Raw genomic sequence first — 15429 nt, 5'->3', positions numbered from 1 at the left:
ATGTAGCCTCCTGTCCTCACCCCTCCACAGCCCCCAGCCTCTCACACATCTCTGTGGTTCTCCTGGCCACACACAGTGACCTGTTCCTCCTCATAGATCTCATCACACACTCTCCCCCTGGCATGGTGGCTAAGGGGGCACCCTTGCAGAAAACAAACAAATCGGCACGTTTCAAATTGAGGGATCACTGTGGTCTTTGTTATGTGCCATCACAGCTCAACGTCTGTCCACACATTTAAAAGTTTGGTGGACTCGTCCTGACTGATTATATTCTACAAGGAGTGGCTCTGGAGACCTCTGTGAACCTGGTCTAGGCTTGCCTGCACGCAAACAGAGATGGCTAGATGAAACCAGGGCTGACAGAAAGGGTTTGGCTGAGCCCCAAAGAAAATAAAAGGATTCGACCCCAAGGAGACAGACAGTCCTGGTTCCGGGCACACGAGGTAAACGTGGAATGGAAATCCAACTGGTGCAGAGAGCGATTGCTCAGATGGAGCAAATGTGCTGTGAAATCGGCCCTTGGAAAATCATCTGGAGTTCATCTTAGTGAAATCCAAAAACAATAACTGCCTCTTCCTCCCTCCCCCCTCACCCCCCGCCACTCCACAGGGGCCTCAGGAGCTCCCCTTGTCAGAAGCAGCCGCAGGAGTGGGCCCCTGGGTCTCCCAGCTCTGCCCTTGTTTATTTACAAATCTGGGTTTCTTTCCCACCTCATGCTATCCTGGAGATCTGCCTCCTTCCAGGCCCCCAGGGAGCTCAGGACATTGGTAACCAGGCCAAAGAGACACAGATATAAAGAAACCATGGACTTCAGGGCTCCCTGGCACCAGAATGCCAACTGGAGTCCCACAGCTGGAGGCTGCAAAGGTATTCCACCAGAGGAATGGAGAGACCAAGGGACAAATCCATCTAAGGCTTTACTCAGGGACACTGAGGAAAGAGGCAGAGGGAGAGCATTCTCGAGAAGGAATTGTTGATATTTCCAAGAAAATCTGGGTTTTGCTTGTCACAGGGCACATTGTAAGACATCAGCCATTACCTGAACAGCTCCAATCCCGCTTCCCCCCAGAGGGAAGGGCTTCCATTCCTGCAAAGAGGCCCATGCTCATCTGGATCCCCTGGGAAAGACCACAGCCTGCCCCACAGTCCTCCACAGCACTCACTGAGATGGTGCCTGAAGCCTCCAACGGTTCTGGCGCAAAGGAACTCAGGAACGAGTTGTCATGGGGAGAACAGGTTGCAGGATGGATGGCAGAAGAGAGAGCCAATGGGGACGGAGGGTTCCTTTACCAGAGCCTCCTATCTCCCCTGACACCCTGTCAGAGTCCCAAGCACCACCACTCTGGACCTGTGTTCTCACTTGCAAAACTCAGATGGTCCGGCTGAGGGTTGAAGTGGGGAAGCTGGAACAGAGTCATGGGAAGGAAGGAGAGGATGTTTGTAAGCTGCTTAGCAGATGAAAGTGACAATATGTCAAATTTTCCAAGCTGGCTTCCAAAGCATTATGCTAATGGATCTTCCAGAAGCCATCTCTTAACCACCTGAAAGAAGTTTGGTCCTCAACCTTTTCTGCCACAATGAACAAGATGATGTCTGTGTGGGTGACACACTCCCGTGGTCCAACCATCACTTGTGCATAACTTCTCAGCATCCTGGCTGCTTTCCACCCATGATGGCAAGCAGGAATAAAAATGTGTAAGAGGCATTATTATTGGGTTATCTAGAATCCAGGGTAGTTAAAAAAATAGTGCATGAATCATTCACAAAACTTGATACTTTTGTTTGCGTTCAATGTCTGGGCACAAGGATGACTATCCTGCTCTCAAAGTCTTATGTGGGCATGTGTGGCAGGGAGTTGGGGGGCACAAGTGGACAGATAGCATCCACAGGCACTCAGAAGCAGTGCCTTGAGGCTGGTACCACCTACTGCTTTATTTAACTCTTAATTGTTATTTCAGTTTGTGCGTATATGTGTGGTATGCACAGGTATGTTTGTATGCATGTGGGTGTAGATGCATGTACATGTGTTTGCATGTGCCTGTGGCTGAAAGAGGGTAATGTTAGACGTTGTTCTTAATAACTCCTCACCTTATTTTTTCAGTCTGTGTGTGTGTATGTGCATGTGTGAGTATGGACACACATGCGCCACTATATACATGCAGCGGTCAGAGGACAGCTTTGGGTGTTGGTCGTCGCTTTCATATTATTTGAGGCAAGGTCTGTCATTGCTCACTGCTATGTTCACAGGCTGGTCTGGGAGCTTCTGGGAGATTTCTCTTCTCTTTACCTTCCTTCTTGCTATAGACGCACAGGGATTACAGATGTCCACACAGCATCTGGCTTTCTGTGGGATCTGGAGAGCTGAACTCGGGTACTCACATTTGTACAGCAAAGCTCTTTACCTATTGAGTCATTTCCCCATCCCTCTACTCTATTATTATTATTATTATTACTATTATTATTATTTTGAAACAGTCACTGAACCTGAGCTCACTGATTCCACGAGACAAGCTAGTTGACAAACTCTGGTAATTCTCCTGTATCCACCTCACCAGAGCTGGGATTACAAATGCATATGCCCAGTTTGTATTGGGTTCTTGGGACGGAGCTCTGGTTCTCATGCTCGCATGGTAAGCACTTTACTGAATAATCCATCTCCCCAGACCTATTACCCATTAATTTACATAGGCAGCTTTCCTCGTCCTTGGTTGTTGTGGACTGGAAAACTTCACATCTGCTAGCGGCTGGGGTAGCTCAAGTGTAATTACATCGCCAAGATGGCCATGTTTTGCTGGACATGGTGGCATCTTTGGAAAACTGAAGCAGAGAGGTTGAGGCAAGTTTGAGCTACACAAGATCTTGTCTTTAAAAAAAAAAAAAAAAAAGATGGCCATGTTTCTGATCACATGGCCCAGAAAAGTATGTGGGACTCACTCACCCAGTGAGGAGAGATAGACATGAGAAAGAGTAGGTGGGGCTGAGGCTGGTGGGCAGGACTACCAATCCAGCTCTTCAGGAGGCTGAGGCACAAGGGTCAAAAGTTCAAGGCCAGGGCTGGAGGGATGGCTCAGTGGTTAAGGTGCTTGGCTGCCAAGCCTAACGTCCTGGGGTTTGATTCCTTAGCCAGATGTACAAAGTGGGCACATGCATCTAGAGTTCATTTGCAGCAGTTGGAGACCCTGATGCACCCATACTCTATCTCTCTCTCTCCTTGCAAATAAAAAAAATTTTTTGAAGGTCAGTCTGGTCAACTTATCAAGACCCTGTCTCAAAATGAAAAGTTTAAAAAAGTGGGGGTTGCTGGAGATGTTGCTCAACAGTAGAGTGCTAGCCAAGTGGGGGATGGAGTTTCTGGGCATGGTGGCACATGCCTGTAACCCCAATTATTTGGAGGCAGAGGCAGGAAGATTGCAGCAAGTTTGAAGCTAGCCTGGTCTACATAGCAACTTTCATTCTAGCCAGGAGTACACAGCAAGACTCTTTTTTGGAGAGAGAATATGAGATTGAGGGAAAGGCTGGCAATAATCACCTGAAGGAACACAAGAGAAGACAAAGAACATGGGGGAAATAATGTCTTTAAGAATCCCAAAACTAGGGGCTGGAGAGGTGGCTTAGTGGTTAAGTACTTGCCTATGGAGCTTAAGGACCCCAGTCTGAGGCTCGATTCCCCAGGACCCACGTAAGCCAGATGCACAAGGTAGTGCATGCAACTGGAGTTCATTTGTGGTGGCTAGAGTCTCTGGTGTGCCCATTCTTTCTCCCTCTCTCTCTCTCTCTCTCTTCTCTCTCTCTGTCACTCTCAAATAAATAAATAAATGAAAAAAAATTAAAAGAAAAAAAGAATCCTAGAACTAGGGTGGAAGGATTCTTCTAGCCTCTAAAACTTGTTTCTTGGACTTCCAGAATCCTGGTGACTTCCTTTCTTCCCTTTCCTTCCTGCCAATAACGGAGAATGACGTCAAAGCACATCGGTACCTTGAGGGGAACCTGCAGGGTGCTAAGAGGGTGCAGCTGGACCTGCCTTCACCCCCACAGGCCACAGTGCTCTGCACCAGTAATCCTCAGAAAGGCTGCTGCCCTGGCTCTTCAGAAAACCACCACAGGTTGGTGGCTGGCCCGGGCTCCTTTCAAGTTAGTTGGATATTCACAAGGGACTGAAACCAAAATGGACATCAGTATGCTAATCTGTTCCCTTAGCATTCATCCCACAGACAGCCAAATGTGAGCAGGATGAGCACTGTTCCTGCCCTCAGGAGGGAGTTTTCTGGTAGAAGCAGACAGGAAACAGTTTCAAAACAGTGAATGTCATACCCAGGACGGCAAGGATTTTTGTTTGTTTTGATGCTCCAGAGCCCAGAATGATGCTCAGTAAAGGAACATAGCGAAGCAAGGGCAAGGGTCAGAGTACTGAGTGTCACGGCCAGAAATGCAGCGTTCCGAGGCAGCGGCCGGAGATTCCACCTGCAGAGCGGAGCTGCTGCGGGGAGGATGGGAAAGCACCTGGATTAGTTACCTGCTTTGCTGCCCTGGCCAAGTACCTGACAGAGACAGTGCACAAGAAGAAGGATTTATTTTGACTTCCAATTAAAGGGTATAGTCCATCGTGGGTCTGTGCCGTGCCACCCATCCGTAGCATCGGGAGCACGGCAGAAGTTTTTAACATCTTGAAGCATCAGGAAGGTGGTAGGAAACAGGGCTGAGCAGGCTTAGCCCTCAGAGACCTGCCCCTAGTGACACACCTCAACGGCCAGGCTCTACAATTTCCCAAAACACAAATATACAACCCTGTGGGAGCCATTTCAGATCCAGGCCATAATACCATGCTTGGCTCACGACAGTTGCTCAGTGAATGTTTTAGTTCCCTAGGCCTAGGGAACTACCCCAGACTAACTGTCCTGCGGTCTGCAGGCTGGTTCCTCCCGAGGCTGCAAGGGTGCGATCTGTTCCAGGCCTCTCTTGTTGGCTGGTAGAGGCCCATCTTCCCCCAGACTTTCCTCACACTGTGTCTCCTCCAGATTTCTCTGTCTGGTAAGAGCACCAGTCTTACTGGGGTAAGGCCCACTCAAAAGACTTCAATTACCTTAGTTACCTCAGGGAATACATATCCTATCTCCACTTAAGGCCATACTTTGAGATACTGAGAATTTCAACATATGACTTGGAGAAGGGGGCACCATTCAACCCATAATGGTAAATATTTAATAAATATGAGAGATTACTAATGATACCAGTAACATGGAAAAAGTCAGGAGCAAAAACGTAGTCAGTAATAATAAAGAAAAACATTTTCTTGATTAGCTCAGAATGTTCTAGTAGCACCACGTCACCCACGAGATAAAGGCCAAACCCTTCAGGCTGTGCAGTACGGAACTCTCTCAGTATTTGTTTTGTGTTCCAGCCTACTGTCTGGTACACACAGTGTCAGCCAGCGTCCACTTCACCTCTCCTTGGCACCTTAGCTGGGGTGGGGTGCCCCCCTATAAAGCCCTTCATTCTCTCCTATGCTTATCCAGACTCGTCTCATCCTTGGGAGGACAGCTCTGGCCTCTGCTCCTTTGGGAAGAATTCCCTGAGCATGACTTAAGGTCAGTGTTCCAACTTACTCAAGAGCACTCTGAAGAATGCAGGGACTGTTCGCAGAAACATGGGAAGGCCAAGGAAGCTGAGGAGGAAGCTGTCACCACCTCTGTGCCCTACAGGAACTGTAGCATTAGAGGCACAGGCCAATGCCAGAATCGTTGCAAGATAGGGGTGCAGCAGGGGAAAGAAATCCCAACCAATCTTCCTTGTGTCCTGTCATCTTCTGCCAGTGGCATTATTGGCAAGCACAACAAGGAGCCAGGGGCCAAGTCCACAGCCTTACATACACATGGCACCTGGAAAAGAGTTTGGAAGAGTATGTGGCAGGCAACATAATCAAAACACACACATACACACTGTCTATATTGCTTTTCTTTGAACCCACATGATATATACATACATATATATATATATATACATATATGCATGTATATATATTGTCTAGACCACTTATATTAAATACACTTATGTATATATATATATGTGTGTGTGTGTATATACACATATATATATTCACATGCACACTTTTTTTTGTCTAGACCACTTATGTAATCTGTGGCCAGCCAGTCACCTTGGCTAAGGACCTTATTTCCCAAGTGTGTGGTCAGAGCTAAGTCTAGAGTAGAAAAGCCAAGAGTGGAGAGCATGCAAGATGCTTTCTCAGTGCCCCTCCCCCACGCCCGGTCCTCTGGGTGCTGAGTATAGAGTGGGCTGTAGTATGTGCTTAGTAAATGTGAGCTGCACACAGCCCGGAGCTTCAGAGGAGACGCGTGGGTGGGATGTGTGCAAATTCATATTGAAAACTCACCATCCCTGGTAGAACGATTGTCAGGCCCATTTCCTGCTGTGGATGGAGCCAGGAGACGCTGGGGGCTTGGCAACCTGACAGCTGAGGAGCAGCCAAGGGAATTCAGCAGGAGACAGAAAATGAGTCCTGCGGGTCTGGCCCAGCCCCATCAAAAGCAGACGCAGGCAGAGCCTCTCATCCCAGATTCAGGGGCCAAAGTGGGTGGAGGCCGGCCTGGCTTATGCAGGTCCTCTGGGAGCGAGAGTGTGTGAAATACAGCGAGGAGGCAACATCTTTAGGCAGCGGATGGTGCAGCTGAGGCCAGGCATACCTTGAAGGCCACAGGCATTGTCACCTGCGGTAGACCACAGATGTGTTTGTCATGGCACCCGCCACACCTGAGCCTTGTGGGGGAGTGGGGTCGCGGGGGTACTGCCCTTGACTTAGGCTGGTTTGGAACCAGGCTAACTGCTGAATGGACCAGCAACAGACCTTCGCCTCAATGACATCTGTCTGTAGGCTAGCTCTCAATGTGGGTGGTGGCCATCATGGTTGTCACCTAACATCTTTTCCAGCCTAAGGATCTTCAAGATCATGTCATGTCCCCTTTGAATTCAAGAATGAAGATTTGATTCCATTCTGGACAACAATAAGAAGTCTGCTGAAACTTCTAGGAGAAAAGAGAAAACAAAGACAGCTTTGTGGTAAGTGAGTTCAATGCCTACAGCTGCCTCACATTGGTACGACCCAGAAGACAGGACAAATGCTGAGGTACATAGCCCAGAGGAGTGGAAAGGACTTCAATCTTTAATGAGATAATCGAGGCCCTAAAACAGCTAGCCCTGTAACCCCACTATCCCAATTGTCCCATCCTGTGAGGTGACAAATGTTCTTTTTGGTTGTCCGCATCAGCAAGGTGTCTCACTGGCCAAGAGTACCTGATTTGACCCAACCCAAAAGACAATCAGCCAAGTATCTCCCACCAGGATCTGTCAAGACAAGTAGCTCACAGAGGTTCAGGATATGACATTAACTGTTAGACAAACATTTATTTTAATAATTGTGTATTTGTTTCAACATTTGTCAGTTTGAAAATATAAACAAAACATCACCTCCGCTCACACATTTCTTTCTATCGTATATTTAAGTGAAAATGTGAATGATCTTAAAGGAGAACTCTCAGTAAAAGAATTGTGCAATTCCGGGCCATGGTGGCGCATGCCTTTAATCCCAGCACTCAGGAGGATGGCTGTGAATTTGAAGCCACCTTGAAACTACATAGTGAACTCTAGGTCAGCCTGGGCTAGAGCTAGACCTTCCCTCAAAAAAAAACAAACAAAAGGGCTGGAGAAATGGCTTAGCAATTAAGGCATTTGCCTGAGAATTCAAAGGACCCACGTTCGATTCCCCCAGGACCCACGTAAGCCAGATGTACAAGGGGCCCATGCATTTAGATTTTATTTTCAGTGGCTAGAGGCCCTGGTGTGCCCATTCCATTCTCTCTCTGTCTGTCTTCTCTCTCTCTCTCTGCTTACAAATAAATAAATAAATTTAAAAAAAAAAAAAACAGACACACAAGCTTCTCTGTTTCTTTGGGTTTCTTTGCTCCTGAATGTTCCCATGTCACATAAAATACTTTCCTCTGTTAATCCGTCTTTTGTTGTAAGGACTTCTGCCGTGGACCTAGCAATGAGTAAGAAAAGTAAATGCTTTCCCCGCCACCACAGTGTAAGTGACATGAAGTGAAATACAGTGCACAGCCTGTGATTCTCGGAAAGGCGGGCAAACGGAACAGAAGTGACCGGGGACTGTCCAGCGAAGCATGGGGGCAGCACCTCGTCTCAGAGAGGGTCAATTCAAGCCAGGCGCGGTGGCACACGTCTTTAACCCCAGCAAGCTGGAGGCAGAGGTAGGAGGATTGCCAAGAGTTCCAGGCCATCCTGAGACTTCACAGTGAATTCCAGGTCAGCCTGGGAAGACTGTACCTCAAAAAAAAAGAAAGAAAGGATAAGAGAAAAGAAAGAAAGAGATTGACAATTCAATGAACTCTAGAGTCCTTCATGTGACGTGTGCTGGCGATGCAGCAAAGAACAGCGTAGCCCCTCACCCCGCCAGGCTTCCAGTCTAGACTTCATCTTGAGGGAATTACAGGGAGAGGCCGGAGGAGAGAAGCGGAGGGAGAGAAGAGGGGATGGTGGGGGAGGAGGTGGGAGAGAAGGGAGCAGCGGAGGGTTAGAAGAAAGACGGAGAGAGCATTGCCTGCCTTAGCTCCTCTCAGCCATCGGCATCCTTTCAATCCGCTTCGGGTTTAGGAGGATACTGTGTAATTGTGTGTTGCCCCCTCCCCAGAAACACGTGTCAAAGTCCTCAACCCAATCTCCTAGAGTGTGACTTTACTTGGAGCAGACTGTCTACAAAGAGGTAGATTGAAGCGGTCCTTAGGGAGGACTCTAATCCTATATAACCGGAGGGCACAGGGGAAAGACCATGTGAAGACTCGGAGATGTGAGGGAGAAAAGACAGGAACAGCCTTCCCTTGTGGCCCTCCCGAAGGAACTGCCTGCACCTCGACCTGGCCTTCCAGTCCCCACTACAGTGAAACAATAAATTCTTCATGGTTTAAGCCACCCAGGTGTGATGCTCTGAAGCCACTCCAGCAAAGTAACCTAGGAGCGGAGTTTCTGTCCTTTATTACTGATAGAGCCCAAGTAGCCCTGGGAGCCCACAGGCTTGAGTTTGGGAAGGGAGGCTTACATCGGTGCTGCCTGGGTATAACAGCCCTCTGTCTGTTTGGCCTTCCAGCCCTGTCCACCCCCCATAGCACCCCTAGATATTTGTAGCAGCCACCCGCCTTCCCTCCTGATGGGAGCAAACCAGTAAGGAGAGCCCTGGCCCCTTGGTTATGGCTCCCTGATGCCCTAGATCGGTTATAACAGTGCCGCGGGGAGGACCAGCTTTACTGCCAGGAAGAGAAACCCCAGGAAGCCGGCCTTCTCTGCGGCTTGGGACAGAGGGGCAGTGGGGGGAGTGAGATTCTCCAGCCGTGACTCATCCTAGGCTTCTTGGGGGAAGGAAAATGAAGAGGGTCATAATGGCCATCCTGAAAAACAGTTAAGCCATTTTCATGACAGTAGTGCACAGAATTAAAAACTGCCCAATCTGATCTTTGCAGCCGTAGCCGTCATGTGACAACAAGCTGGCCAGCATGGACTCAGTGACCCGATTCAGGCTTGGGCTTAGGTCCAGGGAACTCTGCACCTCTACAGGAAACACTTGGCCCTCCATTCCATTTCCATTCTGCTGCCTCTTGAAATCACAGAGGTGTCTGTCCCAGGTGGGGACGCCATCAAGCAGAAGGGTGCCAACGGAAGAACAGGGGCCTGGCTAGAATGAGACTCACTGTGGTCCCTGCTAAGAGGAGAGTCCCCAGGCTGTCAGGGAGGTAGAACATTTGTGGCTGTGGCTGCGGCTGAGCTGACTGGTTTTTCCACTCTCAGTGTTTCTGGGCCTGAGCAAACACTTCTAGCAGTAGACTTGGACAGACAGTGTGGAGGAAATCCCAAAGTTGGGGGCCCAGCAGGGAAACAAACAGGCTCTTTCAGAGAGGGCTGGAGATTGACAGGTGTGAAGTGGGGGGTTGAGGCTCAGCCAAGAGCTGGTGCCACACACCAAGTTAGACTCCAGGAGAACCTTGCCACACCATCAGCCAGGCTCTGGGGTTGGATATTCAGTGCTTTCAAGCAAGCTGGCTGGCATCAGCACATCCATCCATCTGCTAGCATTTGTTGGGCACCAAGTGTTCCCTACATACAATAACACTAGCGGAGGGAAGCTTCAAAATTAAGAACATCCTTATGTTTATACTTGGTTTATTCCTCCTTTCATAGGTGAGAAGGTCATAAAAAGGGAGTTACTGTACTAGAGAGATGGCTTAGCGGTTAAGGCGCTTGCCTGTGAAGCCTAAGCACCCATGCCTGACTCTCCAGATCCCATGCCAGCCAGACACACAAAGGTGAGGTAAACACAAGGTCGCACAGGCCCGCTAGGTGGCGCAAGCTCGCAAGTTCGGTTGAAGTGGCTGAGGACCTGGTACGTCAATTCTCTCTCTTTCTCTAAAATAAATAAATAAATAAAAGAAAGGGAGTTGCACATCAAGCTCTTAGCTATATTGGAGTCTATCTAAACCCACTTGCCTTGAGTTAACCTGGCTATAAGGCAACCAACTGACCCTTGCTGTGTGCCTTTCCTGGGCACATAGCAAAGCAGTGCAGGTTGAAGTACGTGCCTACAGAGACTTTTTTTTTTAACCTTGCTGAAAGGAGATGCATGAATTCCAATGAGTAGTGTAGGTCGTGTGGATGACTACCCTTGAAGGGTCCTGGCTTTTTCAGAGCCAACAAGAAGCCATTGTGGCCTAAGTAATGACTTGGGAAAGTCCCAAATCACCCCTGAGTAGCACCTGTCCTTGTTCCTGCACGGTATCCAAAGGAGGAAATAGTTTTAGAAATGAGCACAATGCTCTGGACTGTAGGTGGTATTCTTACAGAGGTGAAAATACAGATAATGGCAGGAGCACATCACCGCTGGGCAGGAAACCCAGGACAAAGGTTTTCTCCTCTGCCTGCCTTGAAATTGCTTAATGCTTCTGTAATTGCTGGATATGACTCATTAATTGCAAGAAGAATACATTTGGAGTATGTCTGCAAGGGAGTTGAGAACAGGTATAAATAGATCTGCATGCATGTCTCTTGAGCAAGATCCAGTAAGTTCTAAGGAGCCACATCTCTTCTACCTGGAATCCATGTGTTCATCTGGACACACGTCAGCAGTGGTGTGATCTTTCTGATGCATCATGAAAGGAGAGGAGAGTCTGTCCACCTCTCAGCGCCATTTCCTTGAATCCCGCTGTGTGGTAGCAATTTATTCTAGGAAACTCTGCTGCAAAGCATGACCAAAAATAGAAACACAGGTTTTGCATAGTTCACTCTTTAGTACAAGCACCTTCACCTTTCCTATTGTGGACTGGAAAGGCTGCTATGACCCATCAATGTGTGTTGACCATTGATGTGTCCCATGTCGAAGGTTAACAGTCACCTTCAGAACAACACTGGCATGAGACCCCAGTACTTTAGACACACTACCCTCACGTGGATGCCATTGAAGCTTCTGAAGCTGCTCAGCACTAATATATTTTGACTGGGTTTTGACTGGTGTTAGGAACCAGTGAAGTTGACTAACTGCCTTAACTAAAAACAGTTCAGGGCTTTAGAGATGGCTTAGTGGTTTAGGTGCTTGCCTGTAAAGCCAAAGGATCCAGGTTCGATTCCCCAGAACCCACTTAAGCCAGATGTGCAAGGTGGTGCATGTGTCTGGAGTTGATTTGCAGCAGCTGGAGGCCCTGGAGCACCCTTCCTCTCTCATCTGTCTCACTTTCTTTCTCTCAAGTAAATAAAAACAACTCATTGAGATTAGCAGCTGAACTGACGGTGTAAATAGTCTGTGCTGAGGCAGTCACTTCTGGAGGCTCAAAGCCAAGCCAGAGAGGCAGGTAGAGATCCAGTGGGGAAACAAGGCAGAAACAGTGACAAAAATCAAGCCTGCTTGTTCCCTCTTCCCAGTCTGTTCCCACTGGGTCCCCAAGGGTGCCCAACTTGCTGTCATTAGATGCTCATCACTTTGAGTTAATGCAGTTTTCTCTGAATGACCTTTACAGGTCAGCTTCAAAAGTAGTTATACTCAATTTTATTCTGAAATTTTACCCTTTCTATTGTTTTGTTGTTAAAATAATCTTTATGTCTTTTTAAAAATATTTACTGATTGATTTATAAGAGAGAGAGAGAGAGAGAGAGAGAGAGAGAGAGAGAGAGAGAGAGAGAAAATGAGCATACCAGGGCCTCTAGCCACTTCAAATGAACTCCAGACACATGTGCCACCTTGCACATCTGGCTTTACATGGGTACTGGAGATTCAAATCCAGGGCCTTGGGCTCTGCAGGGAAATTGTCTCAACCACTGAGCCATCTCTCCAGCCCTCATCCTGTCTTTTTTCCTCTCTCTTTCTTTCTTTCTTTCTTTCTTTCTTTCTTTCTTTCTTCCTTTCTTTCTTCCTTCCTTCCTTTCTTTTTTGAGATAGTTATATTCATGTTGCTCAGGTTGGCTCTTGAACTTGCTATGTTGGTGAGGATGACCTTTAACTCCTGATCCTCCTGCCTCCACTTCTTTAGTGCCGGGATGACTGGAGTGCACTAGCAGCTCAGTTTATGCAGTGCTAGAGCTCAAACTTAGGGCTTCAACATGCTAAACAAGCATTGCACCAACAGGACTATATTCCTAACCCCCAAAATGTGTTTTCTTTTAGGAAGTACTGGTGTCACCAGATGGGAATTCCTTAAAAAAAATAAATAAAAATAAAACTGGGCATGGTAGCACATGCCTTTAATCCCAGCACTGGGGAGGCAGAGGAAGGAGGATCACCATGAGTTCAAGACCACCCTTAGACTAAATAGTGAATAAATAAATAAATATATGTATATATATATATTTTTTTTTTTTTTTTGAGAGAGAGAGAAAGGCAGAGAGAGGGAGAGAATGGGCACTTAAGGGCCTCTAGTCACTGCAAATGAACTCTAGATACATTCGCTACCTTGTGCATCTTGCTTTATGTGGATACTAGGACATCAAACCTGGGTCCTTTGTCTTTGTAGGCAAGTGCCTTAACTGCTGAGTCATCTTTCCAGCCCAGGAAATTCTTTTTAATGTCCCCACCTAACAAAATAAAAGTTAGCACTTCAACAAGTTTTGGATCATAATCAAATCTGGGTGTGTGTTTTTATAATTTTTAATTTTTCTTCTATTTATTTGAGAGGGAGGCAGAAAGAAAGAGGCAGCTAGAGAGAAAGGGAATGGATGTGTCAAGGCCTTCAGCCACTGCAAATGAATTCCAGATGCATGTGCCACCTTATGCTTCTGGCCTCCATGGGTCCTGGGGAATGAAACCTGGGTCCTTTGGCTTTGCAGGCAAGCACCTTAACTGCTAAGCCATCTCTCCAGCCCCAAGTCTGGGTTTTGAGTTAATGTTTCCACCAAAACTTGTGGAAATTGTATTAGCCTAGGAACCTTTGCATTAAAGTGCTATTCACAGTAGGACATGGTGGCTCTTGTCTATAACCTCAGCCCTTGGAAGGCAGAGGCAGGAGGATTGTGACAATTTCAAGGCCAGCAGTAAAGCCACATAGGGAGGCCTGGCCTTATGTTTCCCACCCACCCCCACAAAACAGGGAAAAGGGAGAAAAGAGGGAAAGCCATTACATGAGAGAACAGGTACTTTCCCATCGCTGGAGCAAAACAACTGAGCAGAAGCAGCCTATGAAAGGGAAGGGTTTATTTCTGACTTATAGTTTCAAGGGAAGTCTGTCATGGGGTGGGGGGCATGGCAGAAGCAGACTGCTGCCCATCATATCTCCACAGAGCAGGGAGGAAGTAGAGCGAATAAGCTGAGTGTGGCCTATAACATCCCAAGGCCTTCCCCCAGCCACACACCTCCTCTAGCGAGGCTCCGCCTCCCAAAGGCTCCAGCAGCTGGGGACAAAGCAAGAGGCTTGGATCACAACAAACACTTGAAGCTGTAGGGGATATTTTACATTCGAACCACTGCAGATGCTCTCTCCAGAAAGCTTGCATCTGAGGGTACAGACACAGCATGTTAAATAAAACAGTCCAGTGAGAACGAGCTTGCGAGCCTAGCAATGGAGGTCCAAGCTCAGTGAGCCCAGGGGAGGTGACTCACTGGAGGCCTATGAGAAAGAGTCCAAATGGGGAGCAGGTCTGGAGAAAACATACTGTGTTTACTAGACCATTGTGCCATGGCTCCTTCTGTCTGCCTCTTCAGCAACAAGGAAAAAAAAGGAGGGACACACATGTCTCAAGCAAGACAGGGGCAAGTGGGTATGTCGGTGCCTGGAAGGGAAGTTTTGTTGTGGATAATTCACAGGTATTCATCAAAGATGGGTTATCATCAGAACATCTCCTAACAGAGTACTCCATTGCTCCAAAGTCTTGAACAAGAGGAAATTGATTCAAAATGAGGCCAGAACAGGTCTAGTTAGTGCTTTTCCCTAAGATTCCCCCATCATTTGAGGCCCCAGTGAAATTTTTCTGGCCCCAGAAGGCCCATTGGGTGGGTCCCCGCCCTGCCTTTTGCACAGCTCCATCCACATTCACACCATATCCCTGCTCATCAAGTATTCGTGAACACACCATTTTCTTCTGATTATGAAAACATAAAACTTAACAGGCAGAAGTTTGAGCTAATTATAAGCGTATGTGCAGCTCACTATGTGCCCAGGCCTCTTTGAAGCAGGTCATAGATAAGATCCTGCCAATCCCTCAGAACCCTGTGTCTTTGTAACTCCAGGGGCTCTCTACTTTTGTAGCTGGAGCCAGGTCCCACTAATCTTTATACCTCTGGGGCTGGATGTAGTGCTGGCTGCTGTTGAGGCACTGTGAGTTTATGAGAAATACAGCGCCTTCACTTGGATAGCTCACGTGTTGCCAAATGAGAGATCCAGGATTGCTTTCAGGATGCTTGGGAATCTTGCCAGTTCTTGACATTGACTTGCACACTCCACAGTCACTTTGGGAATTTGCATAAATATGCATCAATACACTCATAATTTATGACCTATTGGTCACTGAGTGACCATTAGGAGTGGATGTGTCTCCCCATCACCACATTGGATGTTTTGAAGTTAGGTGGGTGTGTACTTAGTTACTTATATATATGTGCACATGTCCCAAAAGGATTAGCAAATTAGTATATTATGCCTACCTATGTCAGCACATCTATTTTTAAATGAAATTATTTACTCACTACTAACTTTTGGCTTTATTAATAGTTGTTAGCATAGCAAACTGGCACTTGATGAAGCAGGAAAAATAATAAACCATGTTGAGGTTGTTCTCCCAAATAACTTCTTAAAAAAAAACATGCCATTGCTGGGAAGGCAAAATGGAGCTGGAAAAGGACCAGAGAAATGCAATAATAATAATATGGTCCAGAAAATG

This window comes from Jaculus jaculus, chromosome 7 (genome assembly GCF_020740685.1).
Source record: "Jaculus jaculus isolate mJacJac1 chromosome 7, mJacJac1.mat.Y.cur, whole genome shotgun sequence".
Taxonomy (NCBI): domain Eukaryota; kingdom Metazoa; phylum Chordata; class Mammalia; order Rodentia; family Dipodidae; genus Jaculus; species Jaculus jaculus.
The sequence above is the reverse complement of the archived record's forward strand: the minus strand, read 5'-3'. Positions refer to the sequence as shown.